At 41.6% G+C, this 27405-nt stretch overlaps 1 protein-coding gene across 5 annotated transcripts in view; it reads right to left on the bottom strand.

The window, feature by feature from the left end:
• LOC119653676 (putative uncharacterized protein DDB_G0282133) overlaps nt 1-27405 on the bottom strand; it is a 92409-nt gene that overhangs the window by 25910 nt on the left and 39094 nt on the right. For 2 of the 5 annotated variants that reach the window (XM_038058518.1, XM_038058519.1), the window contains exon 2: nt 483-686. The exons of the other annotated variants lie outside the window; for them this stretch is intronic. The gene's annotated coding sequence lies outside the window, so the exon portion shown is untranslated. The remainder of the gene's footprint in view (nt 1-482; nt 687-27405) is intronic. 5 annotated transcript variants of the gene reach the window in all.

The raw sequence follows: 27405 nt of genomic DNA, 5'->3' as shown, positions 1-27405 counted from the left end.
AAAGTTATAATACGTCAAAGTTGTTGCTTCTTTGAAAATTGAAGACTATGAATGTCAATATCACCCGAAAGTGGGTACTCTCACATAATATATCGATATATTACGTGCTACGTACTAAGAAATACACAAAACTTTTCGTACCTGAAGCGTCCAGCTTCCGGTTTCCCGACTTGTTTTAACATGCTCCTACTTGGGCATTCATACCTACTGATGCTATTTGATGATACCTCTAAAACTGGATTATAGTTCCAAAATTATGCATACTCTTCCGTATGCAAATAGCATAATCTTGCAAGTTAATGAAGAGGCAGATCGGCCAAGTTATCGAATCCTCTCCGTCTTGGTTCAACCTTTCCATTTTACTCTACATCTCCAACATACATACGTAAACATGTCTCATAAATAGATTGCTAAATTCACCATAGTCGCGTTCCCATCAACTTCAAGCCGGAATTATTGAAATGAACCCAAAATACAAGTACCTGCTACCGGAAAATCCAGTTTGTTTTCATCGCGAAATGATTATATTTGAATTAAATGAATATCGTTGAAATGGACTATTTTTCTATCCATATTTTTTAAGGCCCACATCAATCCTCTCTTGTTTTTCTAGTTTCAGTGACGGTACTGTTGACTATCTCGACTAGTTTGGTCATTGATTAGCTGCTGTGTTTTTGCGGGGACACCTTCAATAAAAAAGCAGACAAGAAACACTTAAAATTACCTTGAAATGCTGGTTGGTGCGTTTAGAGTGAATTAAATTAGTTTTCGGGTTGTATGGTTATATAAATTTCTTGCATTTAATGTTTGCTGGCTAAAATGCCAGTTAGGTAATAAATTGGAGTATAGATTTTTTTTTTCGAGGTACCGTGCAAGAAATGGCTGAACTAGATTTGTTTATCAGTTGTCTGCAGCATGACAGAAAAGAGCGGAATAAATTGCGAATGCGTGAAGTGAATATTATAACGCGTCTGGGTCTTTAAAATTAAATGTAAGAAGTTGATTGGAAGATTGTCGTTGTGCAATTTCAATTACACTCGGCCACCCAATTTTTAACAAAGGTTTTCGAAGAATTTCTCTTTGTTTGTAGACAACGATCTGAGAAAACCCGGTTAAAAGTGACTTTTTAGCAAAAATGATTGTATGTCGCTAATGATCAAATAAGTAGTAGAAAGGCGACTTATTGTGGCTGAAGGAAAAGAAAAGACATCACAATCTAAATAACTAAGAAAATTAAAGTAGTTCGCGAAATAGATAAGGAAATGTTAGGGTACACTTGGACAATTGACAGTGTTGATTTCACCATCAAAATTTATTGGTAAAAAGACTTTTTTCTAATCCAAGCTCCGATTTTATTAAGAGTTCCCTCTGTTTTTCGCAAACATGACTTGCAACCACGGTGCTCTCAAGGTAGAGGTGAGACAGTGTTTGATGGGTAGGCTCTGACCTGCAAGAAATTGTCAGCTATCCTTTTTGGAAACTTGAGGATCAGCTCAAAAAGATTTGTCCGTAAGCCACTAAAGTTTAAGAAAGTTTTTTCTCAACTGTAACTCTAGGATAAACTTAATGGGGTTCCTAGTCACTTTCTCTAAAACATAGTAATATACACTATTATTAACTTAATTTGAGTAGGTATCACTTGGGAGAATATTTTGAGGCCTGAACCCTGTATAAAGGGAGCTGTATGATTTGGGTTCGTTAAAGAAATATATAACTTTCGACCCCCGCACTCCCCGCTTTTCCCACAAATGTCAAAATTAAGACCGACTTCGAAAAGTACTAACCAAGATCTTTCATTTGATACCCCACATAACTATATTCGGTAAAAAAAAATGTACATCCCCCTTTTGCATGTACATATGATGACCCCCTCACTCAATGTAGAAAGACATAACTTACTGCACAGTTCCCACTTTCTCATCAAATTGGTGTGTCAACCGGTATTGCTGTTTCTGAGAAAAATGCGTGTGACAGGCAGACTGATTTAGAGTTGAAGAAGGAGGTGTTCAAGCGAAGCAAAACCTTGCCAAGAACATCAAGATCGCTGCGCGACTAACGTGGTTTCGACACCTACCGCATTTGTCCAAGAAAGATGATTACAGGAGGTACACCAAGATCAAGAAATTGACCCATTCAGGAGAAGCTCCTCAATTCCCCGATCTCCAACAATGATAAAGACAGAAGAGGAGCAAAGAGGTCCCAAGGAAAATCCGAAACCTGCCAATACAACAGTGTCACAGGCGACCCAAGTAACACCGAACCATAGTGTTAGCGATCTGCCAGCAAAGAAGAAGAGTTCGAGATAGAGATGGTGATCTTTTTGGGAATCAGCAGGCACATAAGAGGAAAAAAGTACACTAGCAGTTCCGAAGAATGGAACTGAAAGCACGGAATGTAAAAACCTATGGCCTAAGTGTGAACGTCAGCAATCGAAGGGAAACGAAAATGGTGAATGGACGAAGGTCGTTAATAAAAAGGCGAAGAAAGCAAAACTGCGAATTCGAGGCAATTGTTATCTCCACCAAGGACTATCGTACGCGGAGATTCTAAAAAAGGTGAAATCTGACCCCGACCTAAAACATCTGAGTGGAAATGTCAGCAAGATCCAAAGAACCTGGAAAGGCGATCTCATGTTTGAGCTGAGAAAATCCAGCTTGGGCAAAACCGAAGGCTTTTGCACCCAACTGAAGAACTCGCTTGGGGAGAATGTCACAGTACGGGGCCGAAAGCTAGGCATGGCATGGCTAGGATCTTGACGAAGTGACATTCAGAGAAGAAATATGCACTGCATTAAAAGAACAACAGAAACAAGGGAGCAAAAGGAAATGTTTTAAGGAGCCCTGTTCGAAAGCGGATGTAAATCCGTGGGGGAACGCCTATAGAATTGTGATGGAAAGATTGAGAGGCCGATCATCCACACAGATCACGTGCCCTACTCTTTGTTGAAATTCATCCAGGTGTTATTCCCCCAACAAGAGAGGGATATTGACACATTTCAGAGATCTGTAAATGTGACGGTAGATTGTTGGAGATATGCAGCAAAATAATTGACAAGAAAGCTCCGTGGCTGGAGGGCATACCGAACAAAGCCCTTAAGTTCGCGGTAAAATCCAGACCGGACATGTTCGAAGCGTGCATGTCCGAGGGATATTCCTTAGAGCATGGAAGCGACAGAAGATGGTGCTGCTGCCTAAGGCTGATAAACCAATGCCTTCTAAGGGAAGAAATGTTGGAGCGGGTAATTTACAAATTACTCCCGATCGTCGAAAGCCAAGTAGACCTTTGAGATCGGAGATTTGCGTTCCGCAAAGCCAGATCAACTATTGATGCCATTATGTTAAAACGGTTACTGGCTTGGCGGAAAATGCAATTCACGAAACGGGTAGTACCAGCAAATATTGCCTGGTGCTGAATCTGGACGTAAGGAATGCATTTAATTTCGCTAATTGGGACCTGAAAGTGGTTGGCGACGGTTGGTGTTCCCACCTATTTCGCAGCTATCGCCGATAGTGACCTATGAGAACGGACACTTTGGCATGACACCGATGCTGGACCCAAGGAGTACGTTGTGTCCACAGGTATCGCACAGGGCTCCCTACTTTGGACCATCATCTACAATTATGTACTTAACCTTCCGGTTCGAGATATAGCATTGGTTGTAGTCACAAAGCATCTAGAGGATACTGAGTTATACTCTTGCGAAGCAATCAGTGTTGTTAAGGCCTGGTTAGACTGTGCTGGACTGGTACTTGTGGAGGAAAAAAACGGAAGCAATCCTCATCGCAAAAACACCGGAAGCGAAGTTACGTCCGATTTAAAATCGGCAATCACATCATCACTTCCAAGCTGACTATCAAATACTTGGGAATAATGATAGATACGAAGTGAAGTTTTAAACAACACCTGCAATATGCTTGTGACAAGGGATCCACGGCGAGTATGGTCACCGACAAAAAGGAGAAATAATAATGGTGACAAGATGTAATTCTAGCGAACTCTACTTGAATCCCAAAATCCTCTGAGATTTTACTCCGATTCAGCATCATATGCCGCTCTAATAATAGCTATTAGTTTATCCGGAATGTCCCTCCATCGCAGCGTCCGCTCCGAACAAAAATTTCCTCGAAATCTATGAAGAGCATAGGAAGCCAAGATTTGGTCAATGCAGGAGCATTCGGAGCGGAAAACAGCCTGTCCTCTGTCGTTTCGAACATACCCTGGAACCATTGTTCCGGTATAGCACCAGAGAACTTTCCCCAAATTTGTTAATAGTTCTAATTGCTTGAATATTCGATTACTATAGAAGAAAGTGATGACACATCATACTGAGCATTCATTTCATAATCGTAGGTCGTAAATCGCTAATTTAACCTGTGTAGGAAACTTCTAAACGAATTAAACGTCTTGCATGTCAGCGCCAAGGCACTCGAACGTCGTTGGTAATGAAGAGGTTCATTGATTCGCCGATCACAAAAAAACCGAGGTTTGGAATGACACTCCATCCAAGTTACGCTAATTTCACTTAAATTCGCCTTCATAGGGACACGGCTAATCTGTTGAAAGGAGTTTTTCTGTTAATAAAGTGTCAGATCTAGTAACTTCCCGATTCCATACTGTTCATCTCAAGGAAGACATTGTTATATTCCCTATGCTCGACTCAAAAGTTTAATTTGGAAAGTTTCCCTATTTGATGATGAGAGGCACCGAAAGTCAATCCTGGGATTCACGTTCAAAGGATAGAGCAACCTTTCGCGACCAGTCTCCCATCAGTCAATCCCACCATACCAGCTTGGCAGATTTAATTAAGAAAATTGAACAATTTTCGTCAAACTGGTTTATAAGTCCATTAGTTATTGCAATTACACCATCAGACAGATGGAGAACTGATCTTGCTCAAAAAGCTGATAAAGGGGTTGGTAATCAACAAAGTCCTCTAGTTCTTGAAGTATAATTATTTTATAATCACTGCTGCTTTCCTTGCCAGGCGTATTCATGGATGTTTGCTTCGTTATCCCGTCGAAGAAAATTAGTTGTTAAGGATTTGGTCTCGTGTTATTCAGTTTATTGAGTGTATGAAAAGGGAGCATTTTAATTTAGTAACAGTTCTTCAGATACCAAGCTACTTCGCGTACCATTGTGGCGATTCTATTATTCACATTTTAAAACCCTGTAGCTATGAGAACGCGATAATGGTAGAGATTGATTGGTTAGGCTTACGGCATACGCTTTCTGTCAATGACATCTGAGAAACCGAGATACCAAAGATCCCTCCCCCCATTTTCACACTGATGCGCCTCTTCGTCGGAACTGCACTTAGATGCTGGGTGTGGGTTTTTCTCGCAAGGCCCTGGTAAGCTAACAATGTAGAGCTAATCACATCGGCCCGGCTTACGATAACTCCCGACTGAAGAAAGTGGCAAACCAATGATGCCAGCAGTTACATAATGCTGTCAGTGGTTAATAAAGTTGCCCGCATGTAGGCGATTGGAAAACTAAATTTCTCCTTTGTTGTGTTTGTCTTGAGATAACGGACCGGACTATTTGGGAAGCAACATACTTCCTCCCTTCTGGTCCACGGACCCTTTTTGAGTTAAACATATTTTTTTAAAAAAGATTGACGATTTCGTCCAGGGCAGAGACAACCCATAAGACGCTGCTTCACCTCTGCCCCGTCAGTCAATCTTTTTTAAAAACTTGAGTTTTCAACTCAAAAAAGGGTTCCGTGGACCACAAGAAAGGAAGTAAGTTACTTCACAAGTGGTTCGGTCGGTCCTTAAGTGAATGCCGACTCAGGACTCCTGCATCCTCAACAAAAAAATTACCTCGGAGTAGTTTAAGCCTGAACATACGATGGATTTCACTTCAACATAATTCGCACTGACGTCGTGTTTGCGATTATATGTATATAAATGGAGCGTTTACCATCTGTCGACACTTTCGGTCACACTGCTCCCAAGGCAGAGGTAAGGAGAGGTGAGGCAGCGTCTGATAAGTTGCCTCTGCCCTGACAAAACCGTCAGTCAATCTGTTTTTGAAATTTCTTCTTGTTGTTCGGACGTGAAACAAAGGTGTGGTAATATGGTAATATGGTATTATATGGTACAAAAGCAAGCAAAAACACAGAAATGACAGGTCGATGCAGGCCGAGATCTTGGTCGATCAACATACTAAAAAAAGAACATAACAAATGGAAGCAAAAGAAAATTGGAGGTCAAAGCTAGGGTTTGCTTCCAGCCTCTCTTATAAACCTGGCCACTTAGGTGTTGATGGAATGGGGGCTATCCATGCCGCATTAGTAGACGCGTTTGCTTGACAATCGTGTTTAAAGGAACTTGGGCAATAAAAATCATCTTACCAGCAAAAGCAACGTCTAACTTTTGCAGGGAAGGCTAGATCATCCTGAATAATGTGCAAGTTCAGGGAGGAAGTATCTCATAAGAAAAGCTTTAGACCCGAGTATATCAAATTCGATCTCAACCGTTAACCGGTTTTGAAGATGACCTGACAACGACCACGTTAGAAGCACGAGTGCGGTAGTGGGAATTTTACACTATCGAATTACATACATTCGAAAATATCGAAAACTGGTAATCTGTTTCAGGTAAAAACGCTTAACAGAAACTGGTTCAAAAATAACATCATTCGAGCACCGAAAAACCGATCATTACAACACCCAGGTTTGATGGTCAATCAAGGGGGTGTTGGTAACCATCCTTTAATATATACCGAGAGTTTGACACTGATGTAAATCAAAAGAAAAGGAGATTGATGCTCAAAGGGTGCGGCAAAGATCTTTTAGAAAATTAGCTACCTATGTATTAGGTTGTTGCAAATGAAATGTCGGATATTTGAGTAAAATTTCAAAAAACTATAACTTTTATGAAAATTAATTTAATTAGTCAAAATAAGAACCAGCAGCTTCAATGCACTTCTCCCAACGAGATACAAGGGCATTTATTCCAGTTTCGTAAAAGTCTGGGTTTCTAGAGCTAAAAAATTCTTCAAAGGCACTTTTGACAGCTACTTCATTGCTGAATTGTTTCCCCGCCAAAAAGTGATCCAAATGCTTAAAAAAGTGGTAGTCGGTTGGCGAGAGGTCGGGTGAATATGGTGGATGAGGAAGAGTCTCATATCGTAATTCATTTAATTTTTGGACCGTCATTCTGGAAACATGAGGTCGGGCGTTATCATGGAGCAGTATCACTCCATCTCTGTTGACCAATCTAGGCCGCTGAACACGTAATTTCTCGTGCATTTCATCAAGTTGGGCACAATATTTCTCTGCATTAATTGTTTCACCACGCTCCAAAAACGAATAATGAATAATTCCAGATGCAGACCACCAAACAGTTACCATTACCTTCTTGGGGTGAAGGCTCGGTTTTGGCATGTGTTGTGGAGGCTGATCGGCATCTAGCCATTGCGCTGATCTGCGACGGTTGTCGTACAATATCCACTTTTCATCGCATGTCACTATTCTGCGCAAAAAGGGATTGTTCCTGTTGCGGTTGAGTAGAGAACTGGATATTTCCATTCGCAGCGCCATGTTTTGCTCGTTGAGTTCATGCGGAACCCACTTATCAAGCTTCTTCACCTTTCCAAGCTGTTGTAAGTGCCGAGATACTGTCGAATAGTGTACGCCTATTTTCTCTGCAATGTCACGAATCGATGATCGGGGATCAGATTCCACTATCAAACGCAACTCGTCGTTGTCGATCGATGGTTCTGGGTGTCCACGAGGTTCACTTTGGAGGGTCATGTCGCCTGATCGGAATTTTTCGAACCACCGCTGTGTCGTTCGTTCGTTTGCTGCGTCAGCTCTAAATGCTCTGCAAATGTTTCTGGTTGCCTCCGCTGCGTTGTGACCAAGTTTAAATTCATATAGAAAAAGTAGACGTTTTTGACTCCCTTCCATGCTTTTTTCTTTGAGTTTTACTTGGAACTTCAATGACGATTGAAACTGAAATGACTCCTTGATCGAACGAACGACTATTTATACTCAATTATCCCATACCACCAGAGTCACCTTGCGGCAGTTTTAAACATTAAAATCATAACTAACTTCACTTCATTGAAAAATCCGACATTTCATTTGCAACAACCTAATATATTGGGTCCAAAGAATGATCTTTGAAATGAACACGGGTTTTCGCAAACCCCCAAAAGAGTAATTATATAGATGGAAGAAGCCAATAATATCTCCGGAAAGAATCACTGGATTTAGACTCTGATCTCTAGTATCTTCAGAGTGTGGTATGACCGGAAGGGTGGTGAAATCAATTATACATAAAATAATATTTTGCGGGAACAGTCGGGTTTTGCATCGTTTAGGCTGAATGAGCCTCCTCGCCATATTTGTCAGCGAATTACCCAACGAGCAAAATACCTGGCCAAATAGATGTACAACTGAACAATTAATATTCCGCATACTTCCTCTTACTGCAGTTCAAGCACAAAACAAGTACATACAAGCCTTTCAAAAGTACTAGACCGTCGCAATTATGCAATAACACAGAGTTCATACGAGTTAATGTAAATGCCCAAAATACGGATCACGTTCCAGCCAAAAATATGACGTAATCCTATTCACCAGAGTAACAAAATTCATACACATTTTACTTTCAAAAGCGCTTTTGAAAGTGAAATAGCTGCCCCATTCGCAGAGCAGAAGATACATTAAGAGTTCCGACGCCTTGCAAGATGGTGCAAATATAAAATGAAAACACAACCAACACCAAGCCAGAAATCTATGTTCCACTTTTCTCCTCTCTCTCCAGCTATTATTTCATCTTGCTTTTCCTCTAGCTAAGATGCTGATGATCAATTGAACTCTTGGATTGGTCCATAATAACTTTGCAAACTTTCTTAGGCAAATCTGACCTTGGAGATATATTTTGAATTCAATGTACTCATACATTGTTGTAAGCTGTAAAACGGCTACTTTGAACTCGTTTTCTGCTCGATTGTAATTATGAATATGGTACTTGATAATCAACCGCAAGATTGTAATAATGCTTGTAAGTAAAAGTGGAACTGGAGATGGGGCTCAAAAGAGATCATGGCGATGTGAGGAGCGAAGACGGGCGAGACTAGAGATGCTCGTTCTAGCACCACAAAAACAATCATAAATCCAGGAAGATGGTAATCTACTCTGCTGGAGGATATCGGCAAGTTTTTGCTGAAATTACATTCACGAATCCATTTCGTGCAGTTTTGCCTAATTAGAACCGGACTCTTGAAAGCAGAACCAGAAAAAAATTGCGACCACAAAAATTTGATCTTACTTTCGGGCAACATGAGACTCAAAGAGACACCAAATCTCCCAGTGGATCAACATAATAACAAAATGATTACCATTCAGGCTATTTTTCCATACAAAGATACATCCAATACATTGAAGATACTTTCAGATGATTTTCGCAACTTTTTACGGCTTCTTTTTTGAGTAAATACAGAAATACAATATGTTACTGTAAACACTGCTCTGGCGATAGCTCCTCTGTTTGGTCCATCTGTCTCCCATCTTTTTGGAATGTATTTGGGGAAAATCAAGTCAACAAGCATTCAATTATGATCATTATTACTTTTATCGTCTTGACAAAAAGAATGTGATTTTGTCTTTCACGCTTGCTTGGGTTAAGGTCATGAATAGCCATGACCATGAATAGAGATACCCGTGGCAACATTGTAGATACTTTACCACAAAAACAATTCATTATAGATTTAGCGTGTAGTTAGCTATTTTGCTATTGCAAAAAAAGTCCGTAGTGATTCAGAAAAAAATTTCAAATTAAGCAATTTTTGGCCAAGGCTACTACAGATCAGTCAGTACGTACTTGTTTTACTTTGGAGAGAAGATCTTGATGAGTCTGACGGAACTTGAGGATGCAGAAAAAAGCACAGGAAACGTTTAAAAAATGTTAAGTATGTAACAATTAGAGGTGAATATGTAAAAACAATTCCAAATTCAGTTTGGTTCACGAGTTTGAATCGTGAGCATATTAATCAACGAGAAACAAATAATTTGACACGAACTTGATTCCTACGGATTGGTTTTCGTGATGGGACGAATCGGTACCATAATTGCAAAGAATAGGTTGCAGCTTCAGTTCGGCTGAATCAAAACAATGAAAAGGACTACGCAAACTGGTTAACTTTCTAGAAATATGTGTGATACTTCTGTACGGGACGGGAGTAGGAAAGATTCTTTTGGTAACAGGGTATAAAATATAAACGAAATAATGTATCGCCTTCATCGTCTTGTTTCAAAGCGAAATGGAAATTTGTGCCAAACAATAACTTTGTCTGTGGACAAGAGAAACCGATACCAAAAAAACAATGGCTGTAAAGCTGAAAGACACGAACTTAGCGGCAAATGAGGGATGAAAGAGACACGCCGAACTACAATCTCAGTGGAAACGTCCGCCTAGTTTCAGACGATATTGTGTCACGGCCTTTTTGGAAATTGAAAATTGAATATGGAAGCAAATTTTATACAAGTTTTTATACTGCTGGAAATATTTCAACACAAATTTACCAAAAACAGTCAAATGGATATAATTTGTCTAGCCAGCTATGTCTCAAGCATTCCATCCAGGTCGTGCACAATTGCATGGCAATCGACCAGTTAGAAAGAACTCGACTGAGGAAAAGAAAGTAAAAAATAATGTTTAGCCTCTTTGAAAACCCTCAATACTCTTCATGTTGCGAATTCATATTGTACAGCCCTAACCGTCGCAATGACTTTCCAAATTTCTGGTTCAACATAGCATTGTAAAGACGATAAACTACCGCTACCGATCTTTAAAGAGGACAATTTGATCGGAGCATTATTTCAAAGGAGCAGGAGCATGGCTTGCAATCGCGGCGAAAGGGCGTAAGATTTTCCATGAGACGGCATTCCAATTCCGCTGAGTCTGGTCAACGTAAATACGTTTTTCCCCCAGTAAGGATAGACTTATCCTCTGGGATGCGTTCGCTTGTGAAGAATCTAACGACAAAAGATTTTTGAAGACAGACTCAGGGATGCCAAATACGTGGAAGATATTCAACAATCACGTTCGCAGTAAACCACTTTACTGGCTTCACGAAAGAAAATTTTGATCACGATTCGAAAACGACTACGGCGCAGATATTACCTGCACGGGATCTGGGGTATGGACCGGTGTCAAACCAATCTACAGACGTTGAAAAACTCTATCTGAGACGAAAGGGTTTTCCACTGGCGGCTGAAGTCTTTGGTTCGGAGCTTTCGCACTTCTAACTAACAGTTACATAGTTTTTGACCTGGGAAACCATTTTAGGCCAGTAGAATCAACTTCGAAAGCATTCCAAAATTTTGGTATACATATGAAAGAAAGATCAGATACAAAGCATTGAGGCCCTCTCCGAGGTATAATAAAAAAACCTAACCCTTGCAACTTTAAAGTCCATCCGGCTATGCGACCTTTCTGACCGGATTGGCCTGCCACAAACTTGGCACCATCAGCAAACATTCGAAAATTCTTAATTGTCTGGACCGCTGCCAGACATTTCTGCTTAGTCACTGTATAGTTACGCTGCGTTTGAGTCAACTTCCTTAACATTTAAATAATTCCGACTTCCTTCTCCTTCTTTGTCTTCTGTACCGATGCTATATTGACTTTGGTCGCAATGGGTAGCGAGTAGTTTATTGAAATCCGGACTATGCAAAACCACCGTTGAAGAGGTTCACTTTCAATGTACCGAATGCGAGATTGCTTCCTCAGTTCAGCAAAGTTAATGCATCTTTTGCAGCATGTCCGTAAGCGACAGTGTCGCGTAGTTGTCCATAAAGCGCTGGTACCGACCACATATTCCGAGAACCTGCTGCAGCTGCCTGATTATCAGGTATAGCTTGTGATTTTTTGGTCCGTTCGAAAGGTTCCATTATTGCTGATGTGATCTAAGTACCAGAATTTTTTCATAACAAACTTGCTCGTCTGTACCTTATACGGAGTGCCACTTCGCTCAACACCAACAAATGCTGAGTAGCAAGCGCTAAGGTAAATGAAAATTTGATGTCGCAGAGGTAGGCAGGGATGGGCGTATCCATAGGTCGCTGTATCAGTGGAGGTGCATTGGAGAATCCAAACGACTTGCTCACAAACTGGTAGAGCGATTGCCCTGGAATTGTGAAAGCAGTTTTGGCCTTCTATGCCTGATCTACGTAAACTCATGATAAATCTAACCTTTGGAAACAACGAAAATCCCCTCGATTAAAGGCAGGGGCTAAGCACCCTTCACAGTGACACTATTCATCTTGCGTGCATGAAGATAAAGACGCATATTACCAAGTCACATCATAAAAGTGACAAACGAAGACCAGACAAAAGTGACAAACGAAGACTAACTCCCAGCGACAATATTCTATCAACGACGACGGGGGAGACTGATAAATGTCTATGCTTAATAAGTTTATGGCCTCCAATGTTGATGGCGCGCATTGTTCGAATTGTGCGCACTAAACCCTCAGTGCCAAACGACGGGAAGATGTTAATGACAGTATCGTACATGTCAGTTCGGAGTTTCCCATAATATCGGCATAAAAATACAAGTTTTGAGTCAACGACGGGATAAGGAAGAATGCCATAGTCTCAATTTTATAGCAAAAAGTGAGGTTAGCGGATACGCGGCCTGCGGAAGGAACAGCACCCCTGAGATCAGCTCTCATTCGCTCCCATTTGGCTGGACCGAATTTTATTCACAAAATCTGAAGCCAGGCAAGTAACGGTGATTTCTGTGTTGATTAGACCCAAGATTCTTTCAGCTTAGACTATTGCCTCTGTGTATGGAAGTGTGTGGCTGCGTTTACTATTGAGAACAGAGCAATAGAGTTGACGGGTGTGTTTTATTCGTTGCCAGTATCGACCTAACTGAAGGGTGGGGCGCTTAGGCTTTTACCTTGTCAATTCGGATACTCCGAATACTAGCAGCTTGGTATTGTTGTAACTTTAGGTGTAACGGCCTCAGGACCGAAAGCCTCGGTTCTCTCGACACTAGTGGTGGTTTTTCGGTATCGACGGTACGATTTAACAGCTGAACTGGAGGGTCGGTATTGATTTGCGTTACAGGACGGAGATACAATTATTATGACGGGATGGGAGCGACGCTAGGCCGTAGAGCGCCTGCCGCGTTCTTCTGACCTCCCCTTGATAAACAGTTTTCCACGCCACTGCAGCGAGAATATTGCGGTTTAAATTTGTTGACGGTAGCCAAGGAGCGGCGTGATGCTGTGCAGATCTCCTAGCGGTGGCCTTTCTCCCCACTGTTCCAACAATTGCGTTCGTGAAAGAACTGACCTCAACTGCCGCCAAGAACCATCTCCATTTGATTTGAGGGCGGCAAGTTAAATGCAGTAATTTGCCTTATAAAATAATTCTTGTCTTCCTTTGACGCAAATAAATTTAAATGGCTAAACGTTGAAAATTTTACTTTTCACTTGAAATGCATATATGGCTGATCTGAAAGCTATGATCTTCCGGACATTTCGCGTTCCAGACGATATTCCGTTTTTGAAAAGAAGGTACATTGAGAGCCATATGCCTCCCCACCTAGAAATTTCGTCTCCTCCACCGCTAAGACAGCAATTTTGTACTATTCCACCTGTTCTGAATTATGAGCGTATATTCAAATTCAAAGTTCGTATTCTATTTTTGTTCTGAAGCCCAGCTCGGTTAGATAGCTCCGAAGCTTCAAGGGCAACAATTTTATGGCGTAGTGCCTGTTATTCACCCTCTCTAATCCATTAGGAGGATGTAAATTTCATCAAGACGTGCTTGAATGACGTTACGCTAATCAATTTAGAAAGATGAGCGAGGGTTTTGAAACTTCTGTTCCTTGTATTATCATATCCTGGTAAATAAAACACAAAGGCTGGGCCAGGCACCCACGGACAAACAGCTCTGTAAACAAGCAAAATCAGTAACGAATTTCGCTTGTTTCGCTTTCGGGCACGAATGTAACGTGTCTTTGGGCAACCCCTCCATCCATTGACCTCATTATTATGCGATACTATTTGTATTTGCAATAATTCAAGTAGCTTGATTCATTATTAACGGCCTTACATTATAAATATTTCTCCACCGGTTGAATTTCATTCAAATTTAGTAGCTTCAAGAGCCATGTAACTTACATCAATGGATGAAAGGTGTCTATTGAAAAACTGTGTCGCTTTAGAGTATCTAGACTGATTCGAACAAAGTGCATGACGAACTAAAGAATTTTCTCCCCTTGCAGCCAACGCGAACGCCAAAAAGGAGCCGAAAAAGCCCACTTCAAAAGGGGCACCATGGTTTTCATGATGACGTTGATGTTAATGCGTGAACTCCTTTTGGTAGATCTGATTCGCTATATACCTTTATAACTTCAAGAGCGGTTTTTATTAGAATTCGAAGCTTTGCGAAAAACGTTATTTTCGCCACGCAACGATAGCCTTATTGGACGACCAGCATGTCTTTTAGGACCATATTTATCCGGATTCTCGGCACATTCATACACTTCTTGAATGAATCGCTGCAACTAAAAGAGCGATTGTAAAGTCTGGCATATACGATCAGAAGGCGTGGCAGTTACGTCTAGTAGTTCATCCGGTCGGCTGTTGGACTGAAAACACCATATATGTACCGACAAGCCGGACGACATTATCAGTTCAACTTTGGCTGTGAAAGGCGTGGAGATATTTTTGTACGTGAGCATTTAAAACAGAACGCTTACTGCCTCAACGGCCTATCAGGAGACCGTCGCCTGCGTGGCTCAAACCACATACGTACCGGTTTTCCTGATCTCCTTTGCGGCTAACTGGATGCCCCAAATGACAGGTCAGCCAGATCCCACACACGATGCGGCCACCAGCTAACCGCGTATTGTTCAGGTATAACTGACAGGCTAGTCTGATCGTGTGTGGCAGACACAAGGAAATTCATTATTGAATGGAGCCATTCTTGAATTTGTCCTCAAACTTTTATACCATACAAAAAAAAACAGCGAAAAAGGAGAGGCACCAAAATTTCAAGTGTTTGTAAAATTGTCCACCGCTAAATTTTCAATGTTTTTGAAATTGCTACCATACTTTTCATGTTGTCATCAACATCACGAAGCTACAGAATTCCAGTATGAAAAATCCGAGGATCCGTCCAGGAGCCTCTCCTCCTGCCATGTAGGTAGCGATAGCTATTTGACGAAAATTGCTTGAGTCGAAAGTATTAACTCCAAGAAGATTAAGTTTGACGATGCAATTGCTTAGCTTGTTGACACGCCAGCTTCGCGATCTCTATCTCGTGCACCACATTCAGAACGGGCGATGGTCATGGATGTTTGTGAAGTTCGTCAATAATAAACGCACGTTGAATTTGTAAATATGAAGAAAATTGATCATACGAGTTAACAAACAACAAAGTTATGAATGAAACAGGACCAATCACTTCATATCTGCGATGAAATAAGAGGCATTTATGCGGAATGACATGACCCTTTGAAGGTGACAGTTTGGCCACCTCCACCCATCCTGCTCCGAGATATATTTACTATTATACAATTTCTGCTTGCTACTTGCAGATTTCTGAATCATCTGGTATTTCACCGTCAGCAGAAATGCGCATTTGATCTCTTGCAAAATGACATTAGTCAGATGTGACAAGAATCATCTCCTTCATCCTCCCCAATCGGTTAGCATAGTAATGTTCGAATACACAGCGTGGGTTACCTCCCAAGAGACGCATGCACACACGAGTCACATTATAAAGAACACTTCTGATGAATTCTAGGTTCTTTCCTTTATGGAATTTGTAGCTTCTTCTCCTGGTTGATACTGTTAACAACTCTTGATGATCTCTTGAAATTTTCTAGTGCTTCAATTTGTAATAAAATGCTCACATACTTCGTGAGCAATCTGAGTAACTATACCCACTACATTTCATTTTTCTATTAAAATTAATTGGAAACGAAATCCTACTGGAATTTGGCAGAACCAACAAATAGTTCTCGTTAAATAACCATCTCCGCCATAGATTTTTCAGGCAATATAACACTATCCAATTAAATAGCAATCACAACTTGAAAATGCATTTCGTTAATAATTTTCCAAATGAATGCAAATTACCGTAATCATCTCGATTGCTGGGTTATGTAAGCAAAATCTGAATTGATCGGGAGTATCTAAACTTTGCATAATTTTCTCATGAAATTTTTCATTTATTCAGAACTATTTGCGAAAAAACAAAAGATCTGGCATGAAAGCTTAATGTAGGCTAAATAAATAGAACCGTGTGTAGTACGATCTTTTGTTTCTAGGCTCAGTAAATATCCAGTTTCAATTTTCTTTTCTTTCCGACTTTAAATGTAAGCACATTGTTACGAAATTGGGAGTGTTCTGTTCGATGTTCATGTGTAATTTGTAAATAAAGGACATATTTTTAATGGAAACATGTGTTTTGTCAGTTTTTGAATGAAACTCTCATTGAATGGTTGACTTATAAACATTTACGTAGCAGTTTAAGAGGAAGAAAGACACTTTTCGCAACTTTGAGGAAAATTGTGTACATATCTTTGTTACACTGTTTATGTGAAAACTCCAGATTCCACAGCTTCTAGGTAAACATAATTGAAGAAAATCAGTTCCACCTTCAGCTCGCCAATCGTTTACATAGCCGCATTCCCATAACAAAGAAAAAAAATCGAAGTTAACACAATGACTAACGATCATCTTTCAACTGCTTTCAATGCCAAGGGCAACGCTAACAATTGTAGTATTAGCACCGAACAGACAATTTGTCAGAAAATGGATTCTCTTTCGAGTTTCTAGCACCTATAAAAGCATTGGATGATTCACAACAAACTTTCTGTATACAAATCTCTACGTGAGTAAATATGTATCTATAGTCATGCTCGCCCAACAGATACGATACAATTATTCTAAAAATACAAACATCTCAACTTGGCGTACACATCGTACATTATTTATCTAAGTTCAGATGGGTAAGAAACGCATTAAACATTCAAAATTGTATCTTAATCTTCGATGACATCAGTTTTCCGCAATTTTTATTTTTTTTTATGTGAATATTCACAAAAGCTAAGTGAAGAGCTAAAAAAAATGAAAAAATAAAAAGCCTGAGTAGTAATTTTAAGACAGCATACATGAGTGTATGGCGCATAGAGTGATGGGCTAGTTCGATTCAGATATGCAAATTTAGAGGCGCAATTAATATTTAAATCCAGTCGCGTAGTGCATGCTTTCGATTATGACAATATTTAAGCAAAACAGAGGGAGGAACGAGTTGGGAATATTAAACGAAAACGAGGGTTTAGGGCCGTCAATTGTTCATTTTAAGTTTGTTTAATTGCCTTTGGACGTCGAACTTGGCTTACAATCTTCGATTTTTCATTTTTTTTAGTAAATTTGTCCTATTGATCGACTGAATCCAAATCTCAGCAAATACATACAAAATTGCGCAAATAGTCGAAAATCGTCAATGTTAATGCACTTTGTCTCACTAAGGGATCTACGGCAGCCTCTGGGAATAACTGCGGAAAAGTAGAGATAAGGGTTTGATTAACAAGGCGACTCTCGGACGATTTCGAACTGGGCCAGAAAAACAAATAGAACTTCGCCTTCGGGGGTGAAAACTTCTGGAGCATAAAAGGATGGCAATACCAGTACTCGTTAAGAAGATAATACCGAACTAGGAGCAACGGGAAAACTAAGACGCAAAAACAACAACAAATAAAAAAAAATCGGACCTAATTTTATCACTAATTCCTTTTAAACTGAGGAGATTAAGGTAGTAGTTCACGTATGCGTCAAACTGTAAGGAATACTTATTCCAATCAAAGAGCCCTTCCCAAAAAGCTACGATGTTTAGTCGCCTGACGCTGTAGAAAACACATGAAAGGTACAGGTACAAGATTACTTTAGGGTAGGCAGATATGCTGAACCAAACGAGTGCCATGCTGAGCTATAGTTCACATGCAAGTTTCGTAACCAGAAACTCAAGTATTATAGACCAAATAGGATACGTACCGCAGTTCTGGAGGCGCGGACGAGTGGTTTTCATACCGAAAGCGGGCAGGCGCGGTCATAAGTCCGCGAAGGACTTTCGACCCATCAGCCTGATCTCTTTCATGCTGAAGACCCTAGAACGCGTCCTGGACATTCACTTAAGGACGGTTATGGAGAGAACGCCTTTCTCTAAGTCCTAGCATGCCTGCCTCAAAGGAAAATGCACAGAAACCGCCCTCCACGAGGTAATTGGCACGATTGAGCGGTGGCTGCAGTACAAGCAGTATACCTTGCTGCCTTCTTGGATATAGAGGGAGCTTTTCACAACGTCAGTACCAACGTCATCAAGGAAGCCTTGACCAGTATTGGATTGGAAGGGTATCTCACGCATTGGATTATATCCGTGCTAAGCACCAGGATAATTCAGTCAGATCTGGGAGGCAACCACTTGACCAGAGCTGTGAACAGAGGCAGACCCCAGGGTGGCGCCATCTAACCGGTGCTTTGATTAATAGTAATGGACAAAATTTTACGTACATTGGACAGCAGCGGGGTGAAGGTGGAGGCGTATGCCAACGACTTGGTGATATTAGTATCAGGGATGTTTCTGTCCATTATGAGCGACATCATGGAAGGAGAGTTGCGAAAGGTGTGCCTGTGGGCCGCAAGATGCGGATTCAGCATAAACCCAACTAAAAACGCAACTAATGCTATTGACCACCAAGACAAGGATACCTGACTTCCATCTACCACGGCTGAATAAACAAAGATTGGTTCTTTCCTCTAATGTAAAGTATCTGGGTGTAATCCTGGATCCTAAACTAAATTGGAGGTTGAACATAGAACTGAGGCTTAAGAAAGCCTGTATAGCCTTCTATGCCTGCAAGGGAACCATTGCAAAGAAATGGGGTCTCCGGGCGAGGATGGTTCTCTGGATGTACACCGCTGTAATGTGTGCGATCCTAACGTACGGCTCCATTGTATGGTGGCAGGCTTTGAAGAAAAAATACAATAGAACGAAACCTAATAGGATTCATAGAACCGCGTGTGCAGCTGCTACTGGGGCTCTGCAGTCCTGCCCGGCAGATACTCTCCATGTACTCCTGCATCTCCTCCCCCTAGACCTGCACATTAAATATGTTGCAGCGTGCAGTGCCGTCAGACTACGTGAGTCCGAATGTTGGACAGCGAAGTCCTACGGCCACAGCAACATCCTAGATGAAATACCTCGGGAAATCTGGGCATCCCCCACGAACTATGCCACACGCACGCTGAACTTCACGAGAAACTTTGCTTTGGAACTTCCAACCAGGGCAAAGTGGATCATCGGCGGCGTGTAGCAAGACTTTGATACAGTATTCTTCACCGACGGATCAAAGATGGCCTGTGGAGTCGGTGCGGGCGTTTTCTCGAATACACACAGTGTATCCAAGTCGAATGGTCTCCCAGGTTTCCCCAGTGTATTCCAGGCGAAAGTACTGGCGATATTGAAAGTCTGTCGATGGCTGGAGCGTGATTCGAGCCCCAAGCGTAACATAGCCAATCTGACCGACAGCCAAGCGGCCATCAAGGTCTTGTACTCAGCATGCCGAAGGCACCCTCCTTGCCAATACGCCTGGCATGAATTTTGCAGATGTTACCGAAGGGGAAGTTCGACGAGCCATAAACAGCTCGAAGAACTGGATCGGGTGCAGAATTTCTGATATAAAAAGTTTACCAGCGTACACAGTGGGTTGGCATACAGCATAAATCAGGTCATGAGCTGGCCGGAAGAATTTCCACCCTTCCTCACTGCGGGAATTCATCATCATCATCATCAACGGCGCAACAACCGGTATTCGGTCTAGGCCTGCCTTAATAAGGAAATCCAGTTTTGCGCCGAGGTCCACCTTAAAAGCTGTCTGGCGTCCTGACCTACGCCATCGCTCCATCTTAGGCAGGGTCTGCCTCGAATTCTTTTTCTACCATAGATATTAGCCTTATAGACTTTCCGGGCTGGATCATCCTCAGCCATACGGATTAAGTGACCCGCCCACCGTAACCTGTTGGGCCGTATTTTATCCACAAACGGACGGTCATGGTATCGCTCATAGATTTCGTCGTTATGCAAGCTACGGAATCGTCCATCCTTATGTAGGGGGCCAAAAATTCTTCGGAGGATTCTTCTCTCGACCGCAGCCAAGAGTTCGCAATTCTTCTTGCTAAGAACCCAAGTCTCCGAGGAATACATGAGGATTGGCAAAATAATTGTCTTGTACAGTAAGAGCTTTGACCCTATGGTGAGACGTTTCGAGCGGAACAGTTCTTGTAAGCTGAAATAGGCTGCGGGAATTACCTACCTTATCCCTGAAGAGGACACAGTGCAGGACCCCGCAGACACAAGACCGATTACTTGCTTACCAATCATCTACAAATTCATTACGTTCATTATTAGTGGAAGAGACAATACGCACCTCAAGAACAACATTCTGCCCGAGGAGCAAAAGGACTGCCGAGTTGGGTCAAGGGGTTGCAAAGAGCAACTCAATATCGACTCGGTAATTGTAGGACAAGCAACTAGAGGCCAAAGAAACCTCTGTAGTTGCTATATCGATTATGCCAAGGCTTTCGATAGCGTCCCGCATACCTGGCTAATCGATGTTCTACATCTGTATCGCATTGATCCGAAACTAATAAAGTTTTTGGCGACAGTCATGGAAGGGTGGCATACCACCTTATCAGTGCGTACATCTGAGGGTCCTAATACCTCAGAGCCCATCCGTATACGGAGGGGCATCTTCCAGGGGGATTCGTCGAGTCCCCTTTATTTTGCATTGCACTGAACCCTCTTTCATGGCTACTGAATGATGCTAGAGGGCATGGTTTTGCAATTAAATATGGCCTACGAGCTAAGTGCGAACTGACACACTTGATGTACTTAGATGACATCAAGCTGTATGCTGGTACTGGCGACCATCTTAAAAGTCTGTTGCGAATAGTAGACATGTACAGCCGTGATATTCGGATGGACAACGAGACAAGAGTCGAATCCAAGCCATCCGCAAAGGTCATCACGAGCCGCATGCCGGACATAGCAGACCTCCAAATCGAAGCTACGACCGACACAGGCTTCTACAAGTAACTAGGAATTCTGCAAGGAACCCATGCTCGAGTTGGTGATCTAAAGGATGCTCTGCTGTCCGAATTCCTGCGACGTGTAAAGCTGCTACTGAAATCGCATCTCTCGAGGAAGAATAAGCGCATTGAATATATTCGCTATCCCTTCACTGGCTTATGCATTCGGAATATTGCTGTGGACGAAGACCGGTCTGGAAAACGTCCAGTGGCGGATACGGACAACTAAGTCCAAATTTCAAATGCATCATCCAAACTCTGCCGTGGAGCGGATGTACCTGCCACGTGACATCGGAGGTAGGGTCGTGGTTGATGTTTATCGATTTGCATTTGTCGAACAGGTGGCTGTGTGTTGGGGAACTCTTTGCTGAGACAGAGGGGTTCATGTGTGCCATTCAGGACGGCGTGGTCGCCACCCAAGCTTATAAAAAGCACATCATGAAATAACGAGTGGGGAACGACCAATGGTTCGGCGTTAGAGATGTTGGACCATCTCATTTCTGGCTGTACTGTTATGACACCGGTGCAATACATCACCAAGCATAATGCTGTATGTAAGGTGATCCATCAAAATCTTGCATAAAAGCATGGGCTGATCATGGGAACATGTCCGATTTACCGATATGAGCAGCAAGCAGTACTTGATAGTTCTGCTTACAGCATGTATTGGGACCAGCAAGTTCTGACTGATCGCCATACCGCACACAACAAGCCTGACGTACTGTTAGTTGACAAGACGGGTCGCTCCGCTTATATTATCGATGTTGCTATTCCCCATAACAGCAACATCGAACGTGGAGAAGACGGTGAACTATGAGCCACTGACTCGGGTAATCAAAGAAATTTGGCGTCTCGAGCGGGTGTTTGTAGTTCCCATAATATTGTCAACTACAGGCATTCTACCTAAATCGCTCACGGTTTTCCTTTATGTCCTGGGACTCTCGCACAGTCTGGTTCAAACCATGCAGAAGTACACCATTCTGCATACGTGCTCGATGTTGAGGGGAGTTGTCGACGGATTCTCCCGTTGACCTACTACCGGCCAACACTACCAGCGGCCCTTTAGTTTTTAAGTAGGTCGGATCATCCAAGCCTAAATACTGGGCACTTAGTGCTTGTATTAGGTAAAATCCGGCATCTGCCGAGATTGTAACAACTCGGAAAATAATCGTTGGCACACGTTGGCCATATTGGATCAGGGCCTTGAAGTGTGATACAGCATTCCATTCAAGCCCCTAACGCTACACTACAATACCCTGTATGAGGCAATGTGGTCAACATTGCGCTTGCCCGAAATTATTGCCCTGACTTGACTCAAGGGTACTCATTTGCAACTGAGTCTACTGGTATCCCACTGCAACTGAGTCTACTGGTATCCCACATCCAGTCACGATAACAAATCCCTCTCCCACCAGCGAGATTTGAACCGCGACCTTCCGCTCTAAGCACTTGAGTCATTCTTACTTAAAATGGGATTTTTAAATTGTAGATTTAGAACACATTCAAGTGTTCTGCACGGGGTAGCGCATCTTTTCGATTCGTGGGATGAGTTTAGCCGCTTCTTATGATAATCGAGTGTACACACGATCGTCTCGTTTATTTTACGATCACTCTGCATTCAATATTTGTCCTCCAAAAAAATTTGTCTGTAAGCAATTCTGATCTAACCGTTGAGTAGCGTTTACATAAGCAGATATTAACACACAGGCCTAAATCACCTATTATGGTGTGAAACATAGGAACATAGACTTCTTTTGGTTAAATGCGGAAATTCAAAGAAAATATACTTAGTTCTTTTCACAAGAAAATATGACTTATCAGCTAGACGCTCCGTATTTGAATTCCTCTAGTCTAATTTTTTCCACCAAAGATGAACTTAGCGATCCCAGTTTTGGCAAGAATCTAAAGAAAAGCGCCATACAGGCCATTAGTTCAGAAAGCAATAAGAAACCATTCGGGTAGGGAAATTATTAGTTAAAACGTTTACATTGTTGCATCTGGTCTGTACCTATAAATTAGACAATAGTCAGTTGGCTTCGAAGCAACGAGATAGACTGCGACTGTCAAAATGTTAAACATAAAATACAGAATAATTAAGGAAAAGAAGAGCATAAGAAGCTTCAGAAATTTTTTCCGCAATCTTGATGAAGTCTAGCAAAACGGGAAGAAGAAGATTAAGACTTGGACTGAGACGTAGGGACTCGCCATTCTAGCCAAGCATTGCTACCAGCTGCAGTCTGTTCATTCTAAGGATCGATCTATTTCTCGAGAAACTTAAAATTGATGAAAAAATCAGTGGAAATCTGCAAAACAACCAGACTTCTAGTAGCATAGAATTCTCTTGTTTGAAAAGTGGATAAAAATCTCTTCTTCCTGTTGATTAATTCGTTTAAAATACCAATATATCTGGCTAACTAAATCTGAATATTTGTGCACTCAAAACCATTTACAAATCTGAAGTATAAGCTGCTTTATGCAAAATAAATCTAGCTTCCGCCGCCATTCAACTATTCTCATTATACAACAAATCAGTCTGCAGTTAAATGCCGATTATAAATATTCACAATACACTAAATTGCTAATTCAGGGTCATACGTAACTCAGGCACAGACGCAAGTTCGTGATTTCTTATTGATTGGCAAGCGAAACACGCGAATTTCTGCTATTCATTTTTTGATAGTATCAGCAACAATACCAGTGCCTGTAGCTAGCAAAAAATTGAAGGAGTTATCCAAGGTCGCCATTAGCAGAGTAATCAAGTATCGACGGAATATCTGTTCCAAATCGGTATAATAACCCAGGAACTGAAATACAGATACATACTTTCACGTACGTGTGTAAATATAAATCTATTTTAAGTCTAACCAAGCGAAATAGTACAAAACAATCTTTTCTGTTGTTCGTCGAAAAGGTTATTTTTGCAATGTTTCATTTTAACCTGATTCAACATAAATTTGCTTATGTAAGTAATGCACGTGTATGTATTGGAACGTGACTTGAATTATAACAATTTCAATCGATGCGTTACATACATTAGGTACTGACCATTCTAACAAGTATCAGATTAAATAGATCAATCAAGTTTGCGGAAAGATTCCTGTACTCGTGTTTATTTATGAGCTAATGAATGGATTGAGTTGCGGGAGAGTTTAATGATAGTACTTAAAAGAATAATGTTGATGGAATCTAAGGAAAGGCATCTTAATAATTCGTTAAGTATCTTTTTTATGAAACAAACAATTGTTTTGAGTGTAATACCCGCGAAGCTTGGTTCATTCCCATTTGTTTAATTACTTTTGCTTCGACTTATCAGTTTTGCAAACATCAGCTTTAGCCAATCTTAAAATATTTATCCTACATTCCACAGATTCATTTATGCAACTAGTTTCCGACAATCTTGCACTGGCAAAGTTGTCGTTTTCACGTTTAGGATATAAATTCACTAATAGAATGGATGGGTACGTAGGTAGGTATCAGTGGCCGCTCCGAGGAGCCCAATTAGCGCTATGGTGCGCCGTTTTGATGCCACAAACTCCTAAGACTGTGACTGTTGTTATAGGAGCAGGGAGGCAGAGTCGGATCTTCAGAGCCAACCCGTAGCATTCACGAAGGAAAGCAGCTCCCCAAAGAATGGTTTACCCAGTGCCCATAGCCTGACGCTAGCCAGAGCTGGGCAATCGTAGAGCAGCTTCGGCATTGCAAATTGTAGGGTATACCGAGCCTGGCGGCATGATCCCCTATGGGCCAGTGCGCGTGCAGACCGCCGTAACCTTAAATGCATTTACACGCGTCTGGCACAGGAGCTCCCGTGATCGGGCTATGTTATAAGTGGGCCAAATTCTCCTTGACTTGGCACAGCTTGTAAGCCTTCGCGATCTTAGACCCGCGGCTGCTATGTAGTGCGAGTAGACTCGGTCACCGACAGCCAACAGCGGAACACCGACTGTATTCACCGAAAGACTGCCAAGAGCAGAGCCTCACCTGGGCAATCCGTCAGCCCGCTCATTCCCTTCTATGTTCTTATGCCCGGTAACCCAGAGGGGGCTGTCGATCAGAATGACTATGTTACGTTTGAGGCTCGGATCTCGCTCCAGCCATCGACAGACTTCCAATATCGAAAGTATTTCCGCCTGGAATACACTGGTGAAACCTGGGAGACCATACGACTTGGATACACTGTGTGTATTTGAGAAACCCCCCGCACTGACTCCACAGGCCATCTTTGATCTGTCGGTAAAGAACACTGAGTCATAACCTTCAACACGCCGCCGGTCTTCCACTTTGCCCTGGTTGGATATAATGGATACTTTTTTCATATATGTATGTTTGATGATGTCAACGTCCATGACGCTTCAGCAATAAATAAACGTCGTTTCTCAATTATCAGAATCAGGGTATACATTATACAAAGATGATAGAGGATACTTCTTTACCCTTGCGCGTCGGGTTCCTGTCACGTCTGATATCGGAGAGGGAATCAAAACGTGAATAAGAATAGTCCCTCAATGGCGGTATCCCACAGCTGGGTTTTCGTAGAAAACAAGTAAGGTCGCACGACTTGGTTGCGACAGAACTTTACATTAGAGTTGATAGTGATTATCGTATAAAAGCGATGATAGCAAGGATGTTAGTGCTCTCTGGTATAACCAAAAATTCTCTGTACTCTGACATATTGAGTGTATCTGAAGGATTTGAAAATTCAACGTAAGCAAAATTGTCGAACCTTTTCTTAGGACGCAAATAAGAAAAGTGCCTATCACATAAAGCTGTTGGCATCGAGCCCTCAGGAGCCCGGAAATAACCATTTTATTATAACAGGGAGCACCAATAATCTTGACTCCGGATTCGGATTTTCTTTTTACAATCCTTGTTTTCGGTTTTAATAAAGTCCCTTAGAAACTCAAGAATAAGCTGCGAGTCATGGGCTCCCATGATCTCGTTCTTTGAATGTGATGTGAGGCCCACTAACTCCGGTCTGCTCTCATCAATGAAGAGGTACAAGTAGAAAACTGTCCTCCCCTTACCTTATGCGAGAGAAGAGCTCTTATGGGTGAAGGACAAGAAAATCTCATCCTATACTTCAACCTGATGGTAAAACTGAATTTTATCCATCGATCCTCTAGTTAACAGGTTTCAAGATATATCATATTAAGCCAGTTGGAAGTTTACATAAATTGCTGTCAACTCGCAAGGTGCATGCAGAATCTAGTGCTCCCTTTTAGTATTAGAATATAGTATAGAATAATGGAATCTTGCGACTAAGAACTGAAATTTCGGTAAGATTAACATATTGATATATGATATATTGATTGAGTCCTAAGGATCATCTTACTAATATAAGAAAGAATACAAAAATGGATCTTAATGGTTTAAACTGTGAAACACTAGGGCCGTAATGGGGAAAAAACGACTGTCATGTTGATTCCAGGCTCTCGAAAAACTCCGTTCACGTGGAGACCTTCCGCTCCTCTCAGGTCTGCACACGGCAGTTGCCTCCTATGTGTAGTGTTCTTGACGAGATCAACAATTCGATACCAGAGAACACTAAGTGCCGGTTTGACATCATAAAAAGATTACATTACAATGAAATTGCGCCGTCACTTTGTACATAATTTGCTCCTTTTGCAGAGGACAATGAATAATTAGAGTTTACTCTGTTCGCTGAATAATAAATGAACCATCAGAAAATTTGGCCTGCAATGATATGGCTGTGCATTTCGTGATGACCAATGCTTTACTAAGACTTATTATGTCTGAACATTGGCATCGCTGGAGAATAGTCAAAAGTAATGTTGACTCTGCCGATTCTTTTTTTTACTTCAGCTTTTGTTCCCTTCACAAGCGAAGTCGGCTCGTCGTGATCGGTTTTGCCATTTGGCCCTATCAAATCCCTGTTCTGGATGCAATCTCGAGGCTATCAAGCGTATCAAATCACCGTTGTTTCGACCGGCCTTTTGGTCGTTTAACATCGACTTTGATATTCAGACCCATCTTGGCAAATGAATTCTCGTTAGCGCGAATTACGTGACCACAGCATTGAAGACGCCTCTCTCGCAATTTTTCCACGATCGGTGCAACCCCATTGTAAAGCTGCAATTGTGTGTGTCGAAAATGAATAAACGTCATTTATCAAAGAACAACGTTGTCTCTAGAAATTGCAATAAGGTAAGCCTGAAATAACCCCGACAGAATAGGATCGAAAGAAAGTCGGGTGCGCTTAGTCAAACTATTTCCATTGGAAATGGTAGTCCGCAGCTGACACATGAAACTATCAA

Source organism: Hermetia illucens, chromosome 4 (assembly GCF_905115235.1).
Source record: "Hermetia illucens chromosome 4, iHerIll2.2.curated.20191125, whole genome shotgun sequence".
In the NCBI taxonomy this organism is placed as follows: Eukaryota; Metazoa; Arthropoda; class Insecta; order Diptera; family Stratiomyidae; genus Hermetia; species Hermetia illucens.
The sequence above is the reverse complement of the archived record's forward strand: the minus strand, read 5'-3'. Positions and strand labels throughout refer to the sequence as shown.